Genomic DNA, 16,958 nt, shown 5'->3' on the forward strand with positions numbered 1-16,958 from the left:
GCTAGATTTTTAAATAGAGAGATGACATCACAATTCAGTCCCATTGATTGCACATTCTGTTCAATGTAGGGACTACCGGACACTTTTGGAACCCTGGACCTTGAGTCACTGTTAACATAACGACAGTAAATCATGGGTTTGAGAGCTATGTGAGGAGGACATTTAAGAGTTAAATTGCCTTGCAAATTAGGGGTTTGCAAGAGAGGGGATGAGTGGCTACAAGAGTGTGAAGGAGTTCATCAATGCAGAAGTTTCTGAAAGTATCTTGCTCTCCAATTATTATTCAGTTCTGAATATGAGTGAGAGCAATGGTACTTTTAAGGAGTAGTGCCAAAGAAAAGCCCATAGCCTTACAGCTGGCGCAGCTGTACAGAGGGCAAGAAGAATTTTGAGAAAAAAAGCTAGTGATGGGAGACTCATTAGTCAGGGGAAGAGACAGTCATAGACTTGAATTGAATGATGTATTGACTTTTTGGTGTCAGGGTCAACAATGTCCCTGAATGTCTGTAAAGCACTCTGAGGGGCAGAATTACAGATAAAGACCGTGGCCTCTATCCAGGTGTGCAATATTGGTAGAAAAAGTGATTAGATCCTGAAGGCATATGTTACAGTGCTAGGAAGGAGACTAGCAAGCAGGATCTCAAACTTAGTCACTTTTGGATTACTCCCTGTGTGACCCATTAGTGAGTATTGAAAAAGCAGGATAGAAGAAATGAAGAAATGGGTGATGGAGATTTGTTACAAGAGACAGGGTTTTAGATTTCTGGGATATTGGAACTAGTTCTGGGGAAATAGGACCTGTACAGGCCTGACTGTTTCCACCTCAACAGACCCAGGAGCAATATCTTTGCAGAGAGGCCCATTACCGTTAACAAGGAAGATTTAAGCTGATCTCTCAGGGGGACGGGAATGAGAATGTAGCATGGGTAAGGATTAAAAAGAGCAAATAATGGATTGGGAGAGACAAAGAGAGTGAAAAATAATAAGGTATGAAATAGGGTCGAAGTAAGAAGTGATTGAAATAAAGTCTTCATTAGATTTGCTCTGCATGTCTATAAATACACAAAGTGTGTTCTTAAGATTGCTGAGTTTCAGGTGCAGACGTCCACATGGGAATGTTATGTCACAGCAAAGATAGTAAGCTCATTTGGGGAAAAAAAAGGACAACTACATCCTAAATATTTCTTGCCCAGAGGGGTGAAGACAAAATCTATTTGGTTAGAGTTGACAAACAGCAGAGATACCATGACTCCACTGGCCAACAGGCCACCAACTAGCAAGAAAGATAGGGAGGACCAAATTTACAATGAAAATACAGAGAGGTGCAAAACCTATAATTGAGAGATTTTAATTATTCCAATATAAACTAGAATTTTAATGGGGTAAAGGGCAGTGGACAGGAATTTCTGAAGTGTTTGGGAGAATTTTCCTCGATCAACATGTTTTCAGTCCAGTGAAGAAGGAGTCATTGGTAGATACAGTGCTGAGGAATGAGCCGGTTCAATTGGATTGGGGAGAATTTAGGAGACAGTGATAATAATATCATCAGGTTTAGATTAAATATTAAAATGGCACAGAGCAATTCAGTATAAAAATAATTAATCGGGGAGTGCCACACTTCAATGGGATTGAGAATGCATTTGGCGCATGTAAAATGAAATCAAAAGATTGTGGGCAAAGTTATAACATAAGTAGATTGCTTTTTAAAGGTATAATGGAAGGGAAGAAGGTTATCTCAAAAGTACAATGGGACCTTGATCAGATGGGCCGATGGGCCAAGGAATAGCAGATGGAGTTTAATTTAGGTAAAAGTGAGGTGTTGCATTTTGCTAAGGCAAATCAGTGCAGGATTTATACAATTAATGGTATGGCCCTGGGGAGAGCTGCTGAACAAAGATACCTTGGCGCGCAGATTCATAGTTCCTTGAAAGTGGAGTTGCAGGTAGATGGGATAATGAAGAAGGCATTTGGCACACTTGCTTTATTGGTCTGTGCATTGATGAGTAGGAATTGGGATGTCATGCTGTGATTGTACAGGTTATTTTGTAATTATTGTGTACTTTTGCAGTACTGCATTCAGTTATAGTATCCCTGCTGTAGGAAAGATGTTGTTAGATTTGAAAGTGCACAGAAAAGATTTACAAGCATGTTGTCGGGGTTGGAGGATTTGAGCTACAGAGTGAGGCTGAATAGGCTGGGGGTATTTTCCTTGGAGCATCAGAAGCTGAGGGGTGTCCTTATAGACGTTTATCAAATCATGAGGGGCATGGATAGATTGAATTGTCAAGGCCTTTTTTCCCAGGGTGGAGAAGTCCAAAACTAGAAGCCATGTGTTTAACGTGGGAGGGAAAGATTTAAAAGGAACCTAATGGGCAACATTTTCACAGAGGGTGGTGCATATGTGGAATAAGCTGTCAGAGGAAGTGATGGAGAATGGTACAATTTACAACATTTAAAAGGAATCTGGATGGGTATTTGAATAGGAAGGGTTGAGAAGGATATGGACCAAATGCTGGTAAATCAGACGAGATTAATTTAGGATATATGGGCGGCATAGACAAATTGTTGTTTCCATGCTGTACAAGTCTATGACTCCCAATAGAAAAAAATATGTGGACCCAAAAAGGTTAAATAGTTACTAATCTTAGATTGTGAAAGGATGGGTGAACAGGAGTGGTAGTGTAAGTCTCTTTTCTTCTCAGTCTTATTGAACGCATTAGAATGTTAGGTTGAAGCAAGCCTGGATACAGTCCAAGAAACTCTCTTCTGTCCTAAGTGATCTTTCCCTTTCGAATATCTATTTTTACAGTTTATTTTAGAGGATGATGACTATTAAATGTCAATCATGTCTTTCCATGTAAATATCAAATTATGGGGTATAGATACCCAAGCCTTTATCAGCTCCTAGTGCTTCTCGGATGACCTTTTGCTGTGTATTTCCGTTTGTCGGATTGTCACTTTAAGAGCCTGATCATGTGACCTGATGGTAGTGACATCAACTTTAATAGAGGGATGCAGTTTCGTGTGGTTTACTGTGTTGTAGATTGAGAGTATCCTTGATAAAAGCTGTTGTTATTTTAAACACTGCGGGTCCCTAGTCATTCTTGAAGCATATCATAAGAAAACTTGGAACAAGGATAAAATCTGCTTTAAAATGCCGAGGGAATCCTCTGATCAATCTAATTAAATATCGTGGTCGTCTTGACAGATAAAGTCATAGAGTTATACAGCACGGAATAGAGAACCTTCGGCCCAACCAATCCATGGTGACCGTAATCCCAAACGAAACGAGTTCAACCTGGCCGCACTTCGCCCATATTTCTCTTATTCATGTATTTATCTAAATGTCTTTTTAACATTGGAAATGTACCGGCATCCACCGCGTCCTTTGCAAGTTTAGTCCGTACATGAATCACTGTGCAAAAAATTTGCGCATCATGTCTTTTTAAAAAATCTTTTAAATATGACCCCAGTCTCAAAATCCCCCACCCTAGGGGAAAAGACACCGGCCTTCACTTTATCTATACCCTTTACTTTATAAACTTCTATGAGGTCATCTCTCAAACTCCCACACTCCCTTAAAAAAGTCCCAGCATATCCAGCCACTCCTTACAACTCATACCCTCCATTCCTGGCAACGTCTTGATAGATCCCTTCTGAACCCTCTCCAGCTTAATAATAATCTTCCTATGACAGGAGACTATTAAAAATTCATCTTGTGGCATGTGGATGTCGTTGGCTGGCCAGCACTTATTGCCCATCCCTAGTTGCCCTTGAGAAGGTGTTGGTGAGCTGCCTTCTTGAACTGCTGCCGTCTACCTGCTGTGGGTTGATGCACAATGCCATTAGGGAGGGAATTCCAGGATTTAGATCCATCGACAGTGAAGGAACAATAATATATTCCCACGTCAGGATGGTGAGTGGCTTGGAAGGGAACTTGCAGGTGCTGGTGTTGCCATATATCTGCTGCCCCTATCCTCCTTGATGGAAGTGGTCATGCATTTAGAAGGTGCTGACTGAGGATCTTTGGTGAATTTCTGCAATGCAGTCTTGAGGAGTACACACTGCTGCTATTGACCATTGGTGGTGAAGTGAATGCTAGCAGATTTGGTCCCATTCAAGCAGGCTGCTTTATCCTCGATGGTGTTAAGCTTACTGAGTGTTGTTGGAGCTGCACTCAACCAGGCAAGTGGAGAGTATTGCATCACACCCCTGAATTGTAGATCATGGATGGGCTTTAATGAGTCAGAAGGTTAGTTATTCCTTGCCTCTGACCTGTGTTTGTGTGGCAAATCCAGTTGAGTTTCTAGTGATGCCCAGGATGGTGATGGTAGGGGGTTCAGTGACAGCAACACTATTGAATATGAAGAGGAGGTGATTAGATTGTCTCTTATTGGTGGTGGTCATAGCCTGGCGAATGCTACTTGCCACTTGTCAGCCTAAGCCTGGATATTGTCTAGATCTTCTGAACATGGACTGCTTCTGTTTCTGAGGACTTGCAACTAGTGTTGAACATTGTGCAGTCATCAGTGAACATACCCACTTCTGACCTTACGATGGAGGGAAGGTCATTGATGAAGCAGCAGAAGATGGTTGGGTCTTAGAACCCAAAGGTACTCCTGCAGAGATGTCTTGGAGCTGCAATGAGTGCCCTCCAACAACCTCAACCATCTTCCCAGGTGCCTGATACAATTCCAACCAATGGAGAGTTTTACCCCCTTACCCATGGATACCATTTTGCAAGGGCTCCTTGATGTCACTTGGGTGATTGCAGCCTTGATGTCAAGGACTATCACTCGCACCTTGGAGATTCAGCTCTTCTGACCATGTTTGAACCAAGGCTGTCATGAGATCAGGACCTGAGTGGACCTGGTGGAACCCAAACTGGGCATCACTGAGCAAGTTATTGCTGAGCAGGTGCTGCTTGATACCACGGTTGATGACACTGTCTGTCTCTTTATTGATGATCGAGAGTCAATTGTTGGGTGATAAATGACTGGGTTGGATTTGTCCTTTTTTTTAAATGAACAGGACATACTTGGGAAATTTTCAACATTGTTAGGAAGATGCCAGTGTTGTAGCTGTACTGGAAGAGCTTGGCTGAGGGAGTGGCAAGTTCTGGCGCACAAGTCTTTAGTACTATTGCTGGAATGTTGTCAGAGCCTATAGCCTTTGTAGTATCCTGTGTCTCCAACTGTTTCTTGATATCACAAGGAATGAACTGAATTGACTGAAGACATAGACTCATCTATCGTGCTGGGGACCACTGGAGAAGATTGAGATGGATCACCAAATCAGCATTTCTGGCTGAAAATTCTTGCAAAGTCTCGATATGCTGGGCTCGTCCATCATTCGGGACAGGTATACTTGCAAGGCCTCCTCCTCCAGTGATTTGTTTATTTGTCAACCACCATTCATGACTGGATGTGGCAGACTGGATCTGATCTGTTGGTTGTGAGATCACTTAGCTCTGTCTATCACTCATAACTTCTGTTGTTGAGTGTGCAAGTAGTCTTGTTTGGTAACTTCACCAGGTTGACATCTCATTTTCAGTTATTCCTGGTGCTCCTGGCAATGCTGTCCTGCACTGCCCATTGAACCAGGGTTGATCGCCTGGCTTGACAGTAATGATCACGGAATCATACCAGGATTTGCCAGGCCACAAGGTTGCAGATTGTGCTAGAGTACAATTATGCTGCTGTAGTTGATGGCCCACAGCATCTCATGGATGTCCAGTCTTGAGTTGCTAGATCGATTCAAAATCTGTCCCATTTGCTATGGTTATAGTGCCACATAAAATGACAGAGGTAATTTTAAATATGAAGGCAGGACTTTTCTCCACAAGGACTGTAGGGTGGTCATACTTAGCAATACTGTTATGGATATATGCATGTGCAGCTGGCAGATTGGTAAGGATGAAGTCAAGTATGTCTGTCCCCTTAGTACCAGCCACAGACCCAGTCTAGCATCTATGTCTTTAGGACCAGACCAGCTCGATCAGTACTACTGATCTTGGTGGTGGACATCGAAATCTCCCACCCAGACTACATTTTGTTCCCTTGCCATTCTAAGTGCTTGTTTCCAAGCCTTGGTGTACATAGAAGAGCACCAATTGATCAGCAGATGGTACTTGATAATCAGCAGGAGGTTTCCTTGTCCATGTTTAACCTGAAGCCATGAGACTTCATGGGGTCTGGAGTCAATGAAAAGAACTTTCAGGGCAATTCCCTCTGGAATGTATATCACTGTGCCTCCACCTTTGCTGGGTCTGTCCTGCCAGTCGGACAGGACATAGTGAGAGATAGTGATAGTGATGTCTGGGACATTATCAGGTATGATTCCATGAGTATCAGCCTGTTTCTCTCCCAATTTTGGCACTATCCCCCAGATCTTAATAAAGAAGCCTCAGCAACGTCAACAGGGCTGTTTCTCCTGTTGTCTTTTCTGGTGATCTGTCCAGTTTCATTTCCTTGAGACAATCTGCCAGCTGCACATGCATCTATCCATAACAGTATTGCTAAGTATGACCACCCTACAGTCCTTGTGGAGAAAAGTCCTGCCTTCATATTTAAAATTACCTCTGTCATTTTATGTGGCACTATAACCATAGTAAATGGGACAGATTTTGAGACTTTGTAGTGATTGATATATGGCTTGCTAGGCCATTTCAGAGGGTATCTGAGAGTCAACCACATTGCTGTGGATCTGGAGTCACATGGAGCCCAGACCAGGTGAGGATGGTAGATTTACTTCGCTGAAGGACATTAGAGATTATGGAAAAGAAGGAAAGGCAGGTATAGTCAGCAAGTGAAATTTCACCCCAGGGCAGAGGTGAACAGTGCAGAAGAGCTCGCCTGAAGGAACAGTGTGAGTAATGGGCACCCAATCAGAGTTTTGAGTTAGGGGTGCGGACTCAGAAAAAAAGCCTCAGGTATACTTTGTTTTACATGGGAAGAAAGTAGTCCTAAAATTTCTGTGGCACATTATGCAGGCCCTTTCCTTTTCCAAACTATAATTTAAAGAATGGCAGGAAATTTTGGTGCTGCAGGACTATGTTATGAAAATACAGAGAGCTGGTATACACAGAGAGATTCCAATTTTTTTTGTTCAAACTAACAAAATTAAAGCTGGTATAGTCATCCCTGCATTCCTGAGTATTACGACAAGAAGAGCTTTAAATCTCCCCGTTAAGCTAGAGAAGCCAGGTTCTAAAACTTAAGAAGAAAAGTAGGAACGCCACAGAACCATTTTTCAGAAAACCATTGGTGATTGTTGAGAGGTTCAAGTTCCATGAACACAACTAGCATGACGGTGAATCTATTTCCCAGGACGTAGCAATTTTAAAGATGTTAGCTGAACACTGTGATTATGCTATTGTGATTACTAATTATGTTAGTAGAGGCACAATGGTTTTTGTGAAACAATCCAATTACTGATGGAAAGGAACCTAAACTTAAAGAAAGCACTTGAAATGGCAGCCTCAGTGGAACTAGTAGCCACAGAACCTCAATAGCTATCTCAAATGTGAGAGTTTACAAAAATGGTGGCCGAACCAACACAAAACTCAAAATAGCCATTGTTGTAGAAAACCAGATCACACAACTGCCGATTGGTCATATAAAGAAGTCGTATGCAAAAATTGAAGCATAAAGGGCACATTGAATGAACATATTTGAGGTAAAAGCACAAAAAATGTACGGCAAAGTTACAGAAACCAAAGAGTAGAAGGAAAATCCACATAATACAAAAAAGGTGTGAGAAAAGTCCTGGTTATGGTCCAAAGAGGAGCTATTATTAAACATACTGACCATTGCTAACAAAACCAACCAATACTGAATTACAAGAATGGGGGTGGAGCAATGGTTTCATTGATATCTGAAAGTGTACATCAGAAGCAGCTGAGTCACGCTGTGTTCCAGTCCTCAAAAATTGCACTAAGTATGTACACAGGCTAAGAGGTGCCTTTTAGGGGTTCTATCAATGTGAATGTTCAGTTATACAGTCAAGTCTGAAGATTTGTTTTTACATGTTTATAAAGCAATCTTCAAACTTTGTCGGGAAAAATGTGGTTGGAGAAAATCAAACTCAAATGGGATGAAGTAAATGGCTTGTCCTATTTCGATGCTGATTTATCTACCATAAATTCTACGTAAGCATGCCATTGCTTTCAAGGGGGATCTGGGAAGCATGGAAAAGATCACTATCAAATTGAAAATCAAGGATGAGAATCAAAGTAAAAGCTGCAAGGCTAGATCAGTGTCTTACGCAATCAAATGAAAAACTGAGGCAAAATTAGAGAGGCTAGTCAACACCGGAGTCCTTGAACCTGTAAATACAAGTGATTGGGCCACATCTACCACATCATTCGTGAAGAAAAATGGATTGGTACGATGACCTATCTGCTGGCCTAGCTGGAGGTCACCTTTCAGTAAAATTGATCTTGGTGAAGCTTCTCTTTAGATCAACGTTAATCCTGAGTCACAGAAATACATGACAGTTATAACACAGGAAGGGCTACTCAAATACAAGAGATTTCCATTTGGAATCACGCCTTCACCTGCATTATTCCAAGGGGGCCACGGATCGGATTTTATGTAGATTAGAAGGAGTCCAGTGTTACCTAGACAATAATTGCACGGAGAAATGAATTAGAGTACCTCCATAATTTAGATACTACTCTGCAGAGACTTGAGGAAAATGGCCTAAGAGTGAAGAAAGACAGATGGGATTTTTAAAAATCTCCCATTTAATATTTAGTGTTATTTATGCTAAGGACTACCCAAGTCATCATCAAATGTAAAAGCCATAACTGAGGAACCAGCAGCAGCGCTAGCATCCAGCCACCAAAATGGAAAAATGCGACTTTAAGAAGCCAGAGGTAAGATGTCCTCTTATACTTATTTTGTGGAGACTTGCTGTGAAGGACACAGGAAAGAAAACCCCTGATACTCCTGTTGACTTCTCAGAATTGTCTAAAAAAGTGCTATACAAAATGCAAGACAATGTTTACCAAAGAGAAAACAAATTTGAAGAACTGACTAAAGTAGATAACTCATGCGGATACTGAGAAATGCAGAAAACTGCCAGTTAAAGCTAGCAAGAAGAAGGATCTCAAAGCACCAAGTTTTCCTCTGGGTTCTTCTTGTATTTTTCTGAGGAGCGTCGTCCAAGAATCAAAGCCACAAGTCTTGGCATTTCTCTTGGTGATGTCGCAAAGAAGCTTGGTGGTGGAATAAATGCAGTGAGGAAGCTGATCATTAGCAAAGCTCATAAGCTGAACGGGAAATCTGATAAAGATATTGCTAATTACCATACCAAAGGCAAGTTGGATAGTGTAAAGAAGCCCCTTGCCAAGAAGGAGGCATATTGTAACGATGATGATGATGATTAAATTGTACATTGGCCTCAGCTTAATTACTTGCTATATAACTGAAAGCGTTCAAACCCTGTTAAAGTGTTGCAACCTTTTAATTTTGTAAGTTGGTGCATATATAATCTAATGCAAAAAGTAAATTGAGTTTAAAGTACACAAGCCTCTTTGAAATATTCACTACAGCAAGCATTAAAACCTGTCACATTTGTAGGCACATCACTCCGTGCCTATCCCATGTACTAGAATGGTCATGCAATATGTTTTTGGCTTCATTCAGAATAAACATGATATGGTTTAGAGGGAAGTGATCAGTTACTCGAGACGTGTTGGATTGAAAAAAGAGACAAGCATCATTCAGCACTGGCCTCCTGAGCCTCTTCACATCGTGCTACTGCACTCCAAGCAATATTGGCAAGCAGCAGGCAAATCCAAAGGGCTGCAAAATGGTAAATGATTCTTTCCATTTCTGTGAACTGTTGTATATATGATTGTAAATGTTTTCATTGCAGTAACCTATGATTTAAAGGGGGGGAAGAGATATTGTGTATCTATGGATGTTGGATTGTCATTTTAAGAGCCCATCATGTAACATGATGATGTCATGATCAGTCATTTTGGAGAGAAACAGTTTAGTCTAGCTCACTACCTTGTACAGTGAATGCTATATTTTAAAGCTCTTGCTGTTTTAAATGCTTCAGCCCCCAAGTCCTTCTTGAAACGTAAGAACTTTATTGCTCATCTTTTCTAAGAATGTCTCATAGATTAATAGGCACAATAACTCATCTTTTAAGCTCAGAATTCTCTGCATGAAGATCTGTGGCTGAAAGTGCTGTGTAACTGAGACAATATATTTTTGAAAACTATGGACAGTTAGCTATTTTGTGAACTTGGGATTGAGAGAAAAACTATTACTAAAAAAACTGCAGTCTCAGCATTTATTTTAAAGCTATTATCTCATACCATTTTCTTGCTCTGTGACTCTATGTCATTTTCCAAACTATACTTTCTTAGACCAGTATTATTAAACCTGCAACTTGCTTATATTTTTAAAAAATTGCAAAACAATAACGTAGCAACCAGAAGCCAGTGAATTTAACTTCTGGTGTTGGGAAATTCATTACAAATAATACCAAAGACAAAACTGCAGTCACTTGGACAGTTGCAGGTAAATGAAGGAAAACCAGTGGGAATTAAAGGCAAATTGTATTCAGTTAACTGGATTTGAGTTATATGATGTGGTAACAGAGGGAGAGAGTAAATGAGGGTAATGCATTGATGGGTGTATATGGAATTACAAAGGGCATTTGTTAAAATGCCACATCATAGGCTTGCCAGTGAGCTTGCAACAAATTAAATGACAATAAGGATACTGGTTGCATGAGTATGAAGTTGAATGAGTGATGGTAAACAAAATATTGGTGAATAGGTTTTGTTTTGGACTGGATGAAAGTGTGTAGTGAAGTTCCCTAGATATCAGCACTTGGATCTTTGCTTCTCTTGATCTATATTAATGACATAGATCTGGGTGTACAGATTACAGTTTCCATGTTTGCATAGACTTCAAACGCATGTAGACAAAGTGGCAGAAGATGAAATTTAATGCAAAGGAATGTGAAGTGGCTTATTTTAGCAGTAAGAATGAGTATAGACAATTTAAACTGAAGAGTGTAATTATAGAAGGGGTACAAGCATATATATCTAAAAATTGTTGAAGCTAGTAAACAGGTTGAAAAAGTACTTAATAAGGCATTTGGGAACCTGGCCTTATAAACAGAGACATAGTGTACAAAGGCAAGGAATTTATGCTGAACTTTATAAAACACTGAATTGGCCTTACCCACCATATTAAGTCCAATTTTGGGCATCATACTTAAAGAAGGATGTGAAAGCTTCAGAGGCTGTAGAAAAAGTGAGAATGTTTCCAAGGATGAAACTCTTCAGTTGTATGGATAAGTTGGAGAAGCTGGTTTGCACCTAAAAAAATAACAAATTAAGTGGACATTGATAGAACTATTCAAAATCATGTGGGATCTGGACAGAATAGATGGGAAGAATATGTTCGTGTTGGCAGAAAGGTAGAGTATTCGGGTATACTGATTTCATGTGATTGGCAGTACAGAACGTGACGTTTTGGATGCGGAAAGCACTGCTGAACAGCATCAGGGAGGAAGATTCAAAAGAACAAGCACCAATTGCTCCACAAAGCCATGCGGAAAGAGAGGAGGATTGACGTCAGGTGATAACAAAGTGTGGAGCTGGATGAACACAACAGGCCCAGCAGCATCACAGGAGCACAAAAGCTGACGTTTCGGGCCTAGATCCTTCATCAGAAAAGGTGAGTTGCTTTTGCAGCGTTGTTCTAGCCGCAATGGGCCAAATAGCACCCTCCCTTTTTTTTAATTCAACGCGTTTGCAGGCGATTTCAGTGTCCCTCGGCTGCTTGTTATTCGGTTGTGTAAAGGGTTTTTTTATGGTTTTCTAATCTAGACGCTTTGCTGGCCTGCCCTGTGCTGCCGGCGCCAGAGGCTCCGGATGGCCTATATTATTCTATCAATTACCTGCTCCCAGGCCACAATGTCACAGGCTGGAGGGGTGCAGTTTGTAAGGAGCTGGAGGCTATCAGAGCCACAGGGAAGCGCGTTCGCTGCCTGCCCCTGGATACAGCTAACGAGGGCTTGTCTTGTGCACCATTCAGCGTTAAGTAAGCATGGAGAATTACTACAATCCCAAATGGCTCGGAGCCAACTAAGTCTCTTGTTCGACAAGACCTTTTTTTTTCTCTCTTGCCTTTCCCCTTTTAACTGATGAGGGTTGAGATTTATCGGCTGATTTGTTTTTCGTTCCATTAGGAGAGAGTAAGCGCTAGGTTGAGTCAAGCACTAATCGGAAAGAATGTTATTAAAACACGTTTCATTTCAATAATAGGAAAGCATTCTTTCTTAACGCTTCCTGAATAGTTGAACTGGCAGTTTTGAGCCCGGGAATCAGATGACCACAATCTCCTAGTGTCTTGTCTACTTCGAAAATATTCGTGACACATACATGCAATGTGGTCATCAGCGTTTAGACCCTATAGTCAGCAGTGTTGCGCTTCAGAACATTCTATGTTGTATTTGTAACAAAATACACGTTTATTTCTTTCCCAAACAGGGTCTCAGTTAATCCATCTGGACTTTGTCATGTTGAACAGCTAGTCCCAGTACGATGCCTGAGAGAAGGGAAATTCCTCCGGCAGGTCTCCAAAAACTGAATTCCCGAATTTCTTGCATTTCGACAATTTCCTCCCCAGTTTTGACCATTTTCGCGGGAGTTTTCTCGTCAATGTCTCGACCCCACCGTTTTCATGTATCAGAGATACAATGTGAACTGTATATACATGTTTACCTAACTTGTATTAAAATGTTTATTTGGCATACGTTTCAAAAATAATCTTTTGCCGTTAATTTTCACTTATTTTACCGTTAGAACTGGCTGTCTATATTTCGTTATGCAACTCCACCAAACCCACAGTAATACACGTTGAGGCATTTGGTGGCAGGATGAAACACTGTCTAAACTTCTCCAACTCCACCTTTTTGTCAAGAACAGAACTTTGTAATGTTCAAAAATAACGTTTAGTCGAGACTTGAATGAAAACAAATCCAAAACAGTGTAGATCTGAAAGTGAGGTGTCAATCTGGTGAAGCCACAGACGGGACAACTGTGTAAGGCAAACAGCAAGCGATGGATCAGTCTATCCACTACTGCAACCAGGTCAGGTCTGAACTCTGCAATTCTGTTCACATCCAAATTTAGTGGTGCTGGAGAGTTAAACATCTAACATTAAGTGGAAGCTCCACACATATCACTTTCCTCAAACGTGGGACAGTTCAGCACATAAGTACAAAAGGCAAGGTTGAACAGCTAGCTAAGAGTGCCAAATGGCTGATCCACTTTGCTCTCCTCCCCTGATCGCCAGCATCACAGGTGCCACTCTGCAACCAACTTGGGTCACTCCATATAATTTTGAGAAATGGTTGAAGTTACTGGATAGATACAGCAAAGGTTATGGGAGCTGACAACATTCTGGCAATACTATTGCAGACCTGTGCTCCTAACCAAACTGTTTCAGAACTGCTGACACACTGGCGTTTACCCAGACATGTAGAAAATTGTCCAAGTATTTCACTCTATGAAAAGCATGACAAATCCAACCCAGCCAAATAATGCCCTGTCAGTCTATTCTCAACCATCAAGGTTGTAAATAGCACTATCAAGCACTGCTTTTGTGGCAATAATAGGCTCACTAATGATCATTTTGAGTTCCACAAGAGCGTTCACCTCCTGTCGTCTCATCACGACCTTGGTCCAATCATGAAGAGATAAGTTGAACACCATAGACAAGGTGAGAATGAGTGTACTTAGCGTCAAGGCAGCATTGACTGAGTGTGACATCAAGGAGCCCAAGCAAAACTAGAGTCAATGGAAATCAGGAAAAATTCTCCACCATTTGGAGTCAAACCTAACACACAGGAAGATGGTAGAGATTGTTAGAGGCCAATCACTTTAATCTCAGGCCATCACTGCTGGACAACCTGAGGATATTGTCCTGGGTGAACTATCTTCAGTTGCTTCATCAATGACTTTTTCTCCCTCATAATGTCAGAAGTGGGATGCTGTCTGCTGGCATGGTGTTAGGCAGATCTTAAAGCAGCCCATGTCCATATGCTGAAAGATCTGCTCAACATCAAGGCTTGTACTGATAAGCAGCAAATAACATTCCTTCACAATGTCAGCCAATGACCATCTCCAACATGAGATATTCTGAACATCTTCCCTTAACATTCAATGACATGAGCATAACTGAATCCTCCACAATCAGCATCCTAAAGATTGTCATTGACCAGAAACTGAACTGTCAAAGGACCGAGTATCCAAGAATACGTCAGAGATTAGGAATTCTGTGGTATGTCATCTCCAACTTCCGAAAGCCTGTTTATCACCCATAAGGCAAAAGTTGGAATGTGAAGGAATATTTTTCATTTTCTGTTTGGGTGTTGTTGCAACTGCAGCTCTAACAACATCCAAGAAACTCAATACCATCCAGAACAAACCAACCCACTCGACTGGCACCCCATTCACCACCCTTCAGCATTGAAGGACAGTGGCAGCCATATGTACTACTTCAGTGATGCACTACAGTAACACACTAAGGCTGTTTCAACAGCATCTTTCAAATACACCTAGAAGGACACAGGCATCAGTTGCATGAGAATATCACACTTGCAAGTTCCCCTCAAAGCCACACACCATCCTGACCCAGAACTATGTTACTGACCATTCACTGTCACAGTCAAAATCTTGGCACCCTCTTCTTAACAGCAGTGTAGATGTATTTATACCTTGAGGATTTAAGTGGTCAAGAAGGCAGATTAATACCACCTTCTTGGAGGCAATAAGGGTTGAAAGATAAATGCTGCCCTAGCCAGCATTGCTGACATCTCATGAACAAATAAAAAATTAGCAGTGATATGATCAAATGTAGATATTGTATTCTTTTGTGTTTTTATCCACCCCAGTCCAACACTGGTGCCTCGACATAATGGCAACCCATTGACACCACCAACTACCACTCAAAAACTGGAGAGGATCTCCAAGAAGATCGCAGACATCAACACAGATATTAAGTCTACAGAGAAATGCAAGAATGCACAAAAGATCCAAAAAGGACTACAGATCACAAACCCACTCAAGTTGACATATACATATTAACCATTTAAAACCTGTAATGATTAAAGATTGAACAGCATCTTAGGTCTGTTTAATACATCCCCATCAGTGGTGTGACCCTTTGATCTTTTACTTGTGCCTGATACCACCTCACTAATACCTAAAAGAGGAGTGAGGCTCCAAAAGCTTGTGTTTTCAAATAAACCTGCTGGACTATAACCCGGTGTCTTGTGATTTCTAAGTGTCCTATTTATCATAGAATCATGAAATGCTTAAAATAATAAGACTACTTGATCTGTTGAACCACTACAAGACCAACTCAGCTAGTCCGACTTCCTTACCTTTCTCCTGGAGGTCCTTTTGAAAGCCGCAAATGAATCTGCTTTCACGGTACTTTCAGGTAATGCATTCCAGATCCTCAATACTTGTCATGAAAATATTTTGCCTCATCTCACCTTTGGTTTGTTTGCAAATCATAACTTTTCTGTGCACTAAGTTGCATCTGCTACATAACTATCTATATCCACTGTGTTTTCTTGATGTGTCCCACTATTCTTCTCACAATTCACAATGCTCGAGTTTTATGATATCTGCAGATTTGAGATTTTGCCCTGCACACTTAAGTCTTGGTTATTAGTGTAGATCAAGAAAAGTAATAATTCTAACATCAACATCTAGGAAACTCTTGAGCATGAAGCTGGGAATAATGCAGAGATTTGTATGTTTGAGGTCCTCCTTCCTCATTTCTTTCTGAACTCCCTAAACTCTGCCCAAGGAACATCATCCGTCCTTCATTCCATGTTGTTGTCAGTGAAAAGGATGTGACCTCTTTTTGTACACCCTCCATCAGAATGCTCTGTTGCTGCTGAGACATCTTGGACTCTGGTACCATGAAAGTAACATTTCATCCTGGATTCACCTCTGCAGATGTAGGATTGCCAGCCCATTTCCCTATCAAATCTTCTAATGCTATTGCCTTTATTATCTTCATCCTACACCCCAATCCCGTCTCATTTGACTGGGGCAGCCATGGTGCCATGAACTAGGCTCTGGCTGTACTGCCCAGAGGAAGTATTCTCATCAGTCATCGCTAATCAGAACTGAATACTGATTGCAGATCAGGGTGCACTTCCTACCCCATTCTTCTTGATTGTCTAGGATTCTCGCATTTCCTCTCATCTTGCATTCCATTAAGATCCAGGGCAACTGCATCTATACTCATGCTATCCAAAAAAAAGTCCATATTGTAGGTGACTAATTTTGGTTATGTTTATTTAAAAACCTAAGCTCAAGTTGTTAGGATTTGAAATGTCCTGTCTGAATGTGCATTGGAGACAGATTTAATCATGGTTTTCAAAAGGGAGATGGATAACTACGTGAAGAGAGAGGATTTGTTACAGTAAGGAGAAAGACAGGGGAGTGGGAATGGTTGAATTGTGCTGCTATATGGCTGGCACAGACAGGATGGTTTCTACTATACTCATAACTACCTAGATGTGCCACAGTGAGGTCACTGCTGAAACCTGGTACTCAAGCTATGCAACTGAAGAAAAGCACCCGAGAGTGCACAAATGGAATAGAATATGTACTCTACCACCCAAGTTGCCTTGCTATGCTTTTATTAAAGTTACTACATAGATTAAAAAAAACCACATCTACTCATGAATCAGCTGCTTCCCCGTCAAAATTAGTTTTATTTATGAGAAGTTCTCTGAAATATTTTTTACTGAAAACCCCATCTCCTGTTGCCTTCACACTCACCCACAACAAATGTGAAGAATAATTTCAGTTATTGCTATCCTTTTGCATGAGTCCTCAGAGTCATCCAGTTCTTGACCTTATTACAACCTTAGTCTTGATGCAAAAATGGATGCAA

The 16,958-nt window shown here is 41.0% G+C and overlaps 1 pseudogene; it reads left to right on the top strand.

Annotated features, from left to right (window-relative positions):
* The first annotated feature begins 8,187 nt into the window (after nt 1–8,187).
* On the top strand, nt 8,188–9,628 carry LOC132210889 (high mobility group protein B3-like; annotated as a pseudogene).
* The last annotated feature ends 7,330 nt before the right edge of the window (nt 9,629–16,958 follow it).

This window comes from Stegostoma tigrinum, chromosome 23, assembly GCF_030684315.1.
Source record: "Stegostoma tigrinum isolate sSteTig4 chromosome 23, sSteTig4.hap1, whole genome shotgun sequence".
NCBI lineage: Eukaryota > Metazoa > Chordata > Chondrichthyes > Orectolobiformes > Stegostomatidae > Stegostoma > Stegostoma tigrinum.